This window comes from Pinus tabuliformis, chromosome 9, assembly GCF_031772625.1.
Source record: "Pinus tabuliformis cultivar Carrire ecotype Pingquan chromosome 9, CPIR1, whole genome shotgun sequence".
NCBI lineage: Eukaryota > Viridiplantae > Streptophyta > Pinopsida > Pinales > Pinaceae > Pinus > Pinus tabuliformis.
The window spans coordinates 1,884,506,354-1,884,514,817 of NC_142307.1; positions in this window are offsets into that span (position 1 = coordinate 1,884,506,354).

Here is an 8,464-nt window from a genome sequence, read left to right on the forward strand (position 1 = left end):
CCAGTCTCTAAGGGCCAGTCTTTTGGGTTTACTGGCCAAGCCCCTACAGTTCCAAGAAGTCAGGATCATTTGATGACATTTTCAGGGGTCTGCACCGCTCTAAGAACCCCAGTAATGGAATGTTGTTTCCCGTCAGCTACATCAAATTTTGCTTTTAATTTGGCCTTAGATAAATCCGATTTTCTTCCTCTTTTGTTTTTGGTGAGACCTTGAGGGGGCAACTGTCCTAAACCTCCTACAGATCCTGACGGCCCAGGCTTACCTCCCAAGGATCTAAGGTTGTAAGGACAGGGAGTGTGAGGGACCGAGGAGACAAGGGGAGGCCAAACATCTTCACAATTCAGATCAAGGGAGGGCATTGCAGCCGAAATGGATTCTATGTCAGTTTCACCCATAGATGCATCAATATTCTCTGATAAACCTTTCTTATGCTTGGGAGAGAGGGTAGAATTTAAATGCTGAGAATCTATATTTTGATCTGGAAAAAGAAGAGGAGATTGTGGGAAAGCTGAACACATACCCTTTTCTTTTTCATTGACTGGAGGATTTTGGGCTGCATTCGTCTCCCCTGCAGTCTCCTCCTTTGCTTTCACAGGTTCCGGGTCCATGTCCTTAATCGGTTCACTGTGCTGGGGTTCTTCCTGAGAAAGCCCTTTCTGAATCCCCTCTGTCTCCATTTCTTCAACATTCTGAGCCACAAATCCTTCCTTCTCCTGAAGAACGGGTGGTTGATTAAAGTCCTTTTCCCAATTAGCTGAGGTCCTCCGAAACCTTCTTCTTCTCCTTGTCAACGGACAATCCTTTGCTAGATGACCATAAACATGGCACCTATGGCACCGAAAGGGCAAGTGTTCGTAATCCAGAATCTGTTCAAAAACATAGTCTTTATACTGCAAATTTATTTTTTGAGCTAGGCCTCTGCTAGGGTTTAAGCTCACCAGGATACGGGCCATTGCTTTGTTCCTGGTCTCTAGAAATGACATATCGGCTTCCAGGAAGGTACCCAACCTGTTCCCTATAGCTTTAAAAACTGATTCAACCCATAGGAAGGAGGGAAGACCCGGTGCCCTTACCCAAACCGGAAAGACGTCCGTTTTCTCGTGAATGGCATCGAAGAGAGGGTTCCATTTCTTCAACAGCACCGGTATGTTTTCTATGGTCCAATTCCTTTCAAGAACCCATTCAGCTGCCTCCCTATTTTCAAACCGGAACATGAACCATCCCTTTGCTAGACATGAAGCTTCAAACCCTATGGTTCTATCAGACACAAAATGCTGTTCTCCCCAAGCTTGCAAAAACCCTGAAGAAAGTTTCTTACCTCTCGCCCTACCGACCAAGGTACATTCTGCCACTCCTAGGGATTCTTCTATTGATACGTCCATACCCAGAACCAAGTTACCTTCCAAATCCTGCGAGCCTATCGGCCTCTGGGTTTTCCGTTTCTCCCCTTTTTTCTTATTTCCGTCAGCTGTTTCCCTTGCCTCCTTGGATGCGTCGTTCCACTCTGGTTCTTCCTGGTCCGGAATCGAAGGGTTTTCTAGCTCCGGGCAGGGCTGTTCGAAAAATAAAGAAGAATCGTGAAGGGGGTCGCCTGAGGGTTGATTGCTGACCTGGGTACCCTCAAGATCTTCAGTGCCACCCGCATGACAGGCGATATGGCCTTCAAACCCTTCCGCCAAATTTCCTTTGGATAAACCCTGGTCTCTTGGAAAAGAAACCCTCGAAATCGCAGAGATCCTTCCTGTGTTCCTTGCACTTCCAAGCCCAGAAAAAAGCCCTAAATTCACTATATCTTCTATACCCCCTGAAGGGATGTTCCGGCCCGAAAATGGTTTACCCCTGCTTCCAAGGTTTTGAGAGATAATTGCATTCCGTCCCTCCTCAGCCGTTCTGCCCGTCTGCTGTGAGATGCAATGATCCTGGAGCTTAAAGACATTCCCGTCATTTGCCTTGGTGAACTGCAGAAGAGAGGGTTTGGTCTCCGGCGTTTTCTGCAGAAGGGACTCTGATCTTGAAAACTCGTAACCCCCAAAATATCGCTCAATATTTTGCGCAGAAGGTTCTTTTCCCCAAACAGATAAAATATCTTCCATTTCCGGGTCCAAATCTACCAGTTCACTTGGATTAACCATGGTTACTATTGCCGCTCCGAGGATGTCGCCGGAAACAGTCTTGGTGCCAGCACAAAACCCTTTGTCCTTTGCTGTCTCAAACGGAAACGGGAAAGACTAACAACGCAAAGTGAATAAACCCCCCAGCTGTCCGCATAAACAGATAGTTTTTTAACCTCCAGCTGCCAGTCTCCTGTCACTGTCCTACCTATGCCTACTCAAGCGCGCTGAAGCCGTCTGCTAACAACCTAACCAGCCCCTGATCGTGGTTCCGCCCGGAACCTCTGTTTCCAAACCCTCGCCATCGTTTCATATTTATGTTATATATATTTTTATATTTTATATATATATTTATTTAAATTTTGTATTTTATTATCTTTTATATTTAATTTTTTATATTGTATTATTATTATGTTATTTTTGTATTTTTTATATGTTTATATATATTATATTTGTGTATTGTTGTTATGTATATTTATATGTGTTATTAATTTTGTATTATTATTTATTTTATATATATATATATATTATTATATGTTTTTTATATATATTGTTTATATATTATATATATATGTTTTTTTATGTTTTATGTATATATTGATCTATATGTTCATTATTATTTTTATTTATATATTTAATGTTAATTATATTATTTGTGTTTATATACGTTTATTATATGTTGTTTTATATATATTTATTGATTATTATTTATTATATATTATAATGTTATTTTTATTATATTATTATATTTTTTATTAAGTGTTTTTTAATATTATATTTATTATGTCTTATTATTATTATTTATTATATTATATTTTATATAGTTATTATTTTTTATTATATTTATGTGTATTTTAATATATATTTTATATATTATTTATTATTTTTTGTTATATTAATATTTATTATTTTATTATATTTATTTATATGTTATATATATTATTATTATATATTGTTAATGTTATTATATTTTTATTTTTAATTTTTATATATATGTCATATCCCCATTTACAAATAAAAAAAAAAGATTATTTAACACAAATAAACACATATATATACCTTCATTAAACACTGTTAAAATGTAAACTAATTAAAGCGTGAACCAAACTAGGGTCATCAACCCATCTGGTTATTACAGCAATGAGTTCAATCATAAATCAAACAGTTCAATCACAATTTAATGGTCTGCTATGATATTGATTTTTGTATTATGGTGGACAGTCCCTTAACCTATCTTGAATTAATTGACTCATCCCGCCAGCTTGGACACCTGAGCTCACCTCGAGCTCAGCGCACCTTGGGTTTGCTCAGCATTTACACCACCTGTCATGTTGTATTAATGCGCACTGTAGAGCTGTCAATGTCTCTCGGGATCCTTCGCTACATCCACGGTGGAGATCGCTAGACCATGATCCAACGGCTCTATGCAGATAGGAGAGTTATACCATCTCCTAGGTCAGGCTCTGCGGTTCATTTTTCCCTTTCCTTCTTCGCGCTAAGCTCTGCTCTCCTTCCTTGGTGGTTGGCTTGTTTTGCAACCATGTGTCTTGATGTAGCTAGTTCGTCCCCGTCAAGGTCAAGGGGTTCGTACTCATGTTTGGAATTCTCTTTACGGTTGCCCAGGGGAGGAGGTTCGCAGCTGATGATTTCTTTTACAGTTAAACTCAAGAAATGTTACAAGGTTGCTATACTAATTCCTCTGTTCTTGCTGCCTTCTGCAGGTTTGGGAAAAGGACAGGGTCGCGCCTTTGAGATGCCTTTCAAAGGGATTCACCCCCACCCATACTGGGCTTGAGCTCTTAATGGCTTCCCGGGTAAGCTCGAATGGCTCCCTATCTGGCTTTTGTTCGAATAGCGTGTTCTCTCTGCCTGAGGGTGTATTACCTAGAAGTGTTGGCATACTTGTTAGCTCTGATGTCGTAGGGGACTTCCTGAGTCAAGCTGCACACAGCGCTCCATGTTAATCCCCATGTTGGGTTCCATTCTTTTTGGTTAAAATGTAATTATTTAAGCGTTACGGTGCATGCATGGTTTAAGAATAGTTGAGGCCGCACCGGTTTCTAGGTTGTATTTATTAAGGCAAGACCAGTTATGGCTTGCATGAGGTTACTGTGGACTTTTAATTTCCCTTAATGTTTTGCTACACAACTTCAAACCATAAATATTTATATAATTTCAATGTTTCCCTCAGATGTACTTTGTATTATCGTTCTTCTGTCATATGATTGTAAAAGCACGATTTTCCTATAATGTTTGTACAACAATTTCCTGTTTTGATTGGAATGTTTATGGGTTTTCTGGAAATATTATCATTCCATCTGTGTGTAGTTCTGTTAGATTTTTTGCACGGTGTGAATGCCCTTTACTTCATATTTACTCGTTAAATATTTTACTAGTTGTTCTGCCTGATGAGGAATATGTTTTAAATTTATGAATATGTCCATGGGATCAGGGTCGCCTTCAGGCTCAAACCCTGAACTTTTAAAGACAGTTACTCTATTGCTGTTTTAGTCTCGCAGGGTCTTATATCTCTGCGCTGGATATATAGTTTCACGTTTCGGGTTCTAAGTCTCAATAGTTCTTGGCATATATTTATTACTTCAGGCTATGGCCTTGGAAATTTACCCAGTCGAATTTAGATGGGAATCGTGTTTCTTTCTTTCCAATAGCTACACATTCAAAAATTTCGCTCTTACTGAAGGAAATACTTCCTACTGTTTAAGCTATCATTTTCGGTAGTTATCCTTCTGATTCTGGTATGTATGCATATATCTATGGGATTTTCATTTACCTATTTCGGAACTTTGCCTGAGATTTAGAGGCATATATACGTAGGTTCTTAAAATGCATAAAATTACCTTAGATTAAAGAAAATTCTACTAACAACTCTGTAGGTTAAATTATGGTTGCATTTAAATACACAGAACCACTCACACATTATTACTTAAAAATCACTCAGTTGTTTTCTAGAACTTTTCGCTGGACCTTTAGCATCATGCAACCACTTGCAGTTTCTGGTTTATAGTTTTACTAGACTGTCTGTCGCAACCTATCTGGTTAGTTATTCACTTGCTACCATTAAGCTTGCGGTTTGAAATGTTCTTTACAGTCCAGATCATTCTAGGGTACCTCCAAGATTATTAACTATTATACAGAAAAGCATATTTAACATACTATGGAAAACAAAACCCTACTGCTACCATTTTTCCAAAATAAATATCAGTGTGGGAGCCTACTCCCTCTATGTCATTAATCATTGTCTAAGTCAACCCAATGGGTTCACAGAAATTAATTTCGACAGTACTGCTTACCTGTTCTTCAGATTAATAATTTCCAACGGACATTATTCACCTTTCCATTGTTCTTGCTTGTCAACCACCTGACCTTGAGATTCGTCTTCAAGACCAAATCTCCCCCCAAGCCTGCTGCAAGACTGCTGTCTTTAGCTAAATTTGATGCACTCTGTGCTAATGCTATCTGGTCATCACCAGACTTAGCATTTTTCCCCCTTCCTGTCTGTCCCAACAACACGGTTTTTCCTCCCCTCACCCCTTTTTCCCTTGGGGTGTTTTCCAGTTAGGGGAGGCAGTTAGGGTATTCTTGGCAACTGCCTTTTTTTCACTTCTTACATGAGAAGTTACAAAATCTGTTATCACTCAACCATTTCCTTACTTCAGAAAATTAATAATATATTATTCAACTAAACAGAGAATAACAATATTGTCCAATTTGTTTTCTTACAATGGTAATTAAAATATTTACTGTTTTCCTAGGGACATTACATCTTCCCCCTGAAAGCGAACATCGTCCCTATGTTTTTTCAGCCTCAAACAGCTATGGATATGCTTCTTTCAAGAGCTGTTCATCCTCCCAGGTGGCCTCATTCGGCCCAAAGTGCTGCCATTACACTTTAACCTAGGTGATGGCTCGTTTCCGCAGCATGACTTCTCTCCATTCGAGTATATTCAGCGGCTTGACCATGAATTCTCCTTCCGGTTTGACCTGAAACAATAGAATTTAAAGTTAGTTTTTCCTTTAACATCATAATTAATTGGCCTACTTAGGATTTTAATTTACCTTTATATCTTTCCAGACTATGTGCTTAGGATCATAAACGTATCTCTTTAGTACTGACACATGGAAAACATTGTGGACCCGAATATGGCTCTGTAGGGCAAGCTTGTAAGCTACTGGCCCAACTCTTGCTAAAATCTGAAATGGTCCACAAAACCAAGGTGCTAGCTTGGTACACCCACTCCATTGTAACGTACTCCTTTTTGCTCGAATTCTTACATACACATGATCCCCCACTTGATATTCCTTAAAACTTCTCTTCTTGTCGGCGAAATTCTTTTTCCTATCTTGGGCTACCTTCAAGTTGGATTGAACCTTCTTGACCATTTCTTCCATTTCTTTTAACATTTTGGGTCCTAGCATTATCTTGTCCTCCGGTCCCCCCAAACTGGACGGTGTGCAGTATTTCCGGCCGTATTGAACTTCAAATGGGCTCATCTGCAGGGAAGTATGATATCCATTGTTATACGCAAATTCGACCAGGTGCAGATAGTCTTCCCATTTAGAGGGTTGCTGCATTACATGTGACCTCAACATGTCTTCTACTACTTGATTCACCCATTCGGTTTGTCCGTCTGTTTGAGGATGGTAAGCTGTGCTGAAATTTAATTGAGTCCCTAGCCCTTCAAATAGTGTTTTCCAAAAGGCTGAAGTAAATTTCACATCTCGGTCAGAAATTATAGTTTTTGGCAGCCCATGCAGCCTGAAAATGTTCTGCATAAAAATGTGGGCAATCTGTACAGCTTTGTAAGTGGATTGGACTGGTATAAAATGAGTTGACTTGCTTAATTTGTCGACTACCACCATGATGGAATCGTTGTTTCTTTTTGTCTTGGGTAATCCCATTATAAAATCCATAGAGATAGTTTCCCATTTCCACTCTGGAATTGGTAGTGGATGCAATAATCCTATAGGGTGCTGGTGTTCCACTTTAATTTGTTGACATTCCTGACAATGTGTCAAATACTCTGTTGCATCCTTCTTCATTCTAGGCCAATAGTACTCCTTTCAAAGTGCAGTAATCAGCTTTTGAAGCATAAGGTCTTTTGTGAAATTCATCTAAAATCAAGTTTTTAATGTCAATTTGGTTGGGTACATACAACCTGTTTTTATATTTCAGCATGCCAACAACATCCACGGTGTACCCTTGTTGATTTTCTTTGCTGTTTGGAATCTGAACCTACTGTCTTATTTGCTGATATTTCAAATCTTGTTCTGCTACCCCTTTTATCATGTCATCGAATGTAGTTTGCACCCTGCTGCAAGCAATTTCATATAGACAATGTGCCTTCCGACTTAAAGCGTCTGCTACCCGGTTCTCCTTTCCTTTTAGATGCTTAATCTCGAAATCAAAACCGCTTAAGAAATCTACCCACCGTGCCTGTCTGGAATTTAAGGTAGGCTGACTGAAATAATTAGTCAGGCTGTGATGATCTATCATTAACAGAAATTTCCTCCCCATCAGGTAGTGGCGCCACATCTTTAAGGCGTGAATAACGGCTGCCAGCTCCAAATCATACGCAGAATATTTCTGCTCATGTTCCTTTAACTTCCTAGACTCGTAGGCGATTACCTTACCTTCCTGCATCAATACTCCTCCTAACCCTTCCTTACTCGCATTTGTACACACCACGTAGTCCTTAGCGTGATCTGCTATGCTTAGTATAGGCGTTGTGGTGAGCAGATGCTTGAGCTGTTCAAAACTCTTTTGGCATTTTGCGGTCCATTTAAAAGCCTTCCCTTTGTTCTGTAGGGAGGTGATAGGGTAGGCCACTCTGGAGAATCCTTCCACAAATCGTCTATAGTAATCGGCCAGCCCCATAAAAGATTTGATATCCGCTACGTCCTTTGGCACTGGCCATTCCATTATGGTCTTAATATTTTAGGGATCCACCGCAATCTCATCCTTAGTAATGATATGTTCTAAGTATTGAATTTGTTCCTTAAAGAAATTACACTTGCTGTACTTGGCATACAATTGATGTTCCCAATTACTAGTCTAAGATGTTCCTTGTGCTCCTCCACATTCCCAGAATATATCAGTATATCATCAATAAATATTAACAGGAATTTATCTAAATACTGATGAAATATGCTATTCATCAAACACATAAAGGTCACAAGAGCATTGGTTAACCCAAAGGGTAATACCACAAACTCATAGTGACCATAGCGAGTCCTAAAAGCATTTTTGGCAATATCTTCCTCTCTGATTCTGATATGGTGATATCCCGATCGTAGATCAATTTTTGAAAATATAGTTGCCCCTTTTACTTGGT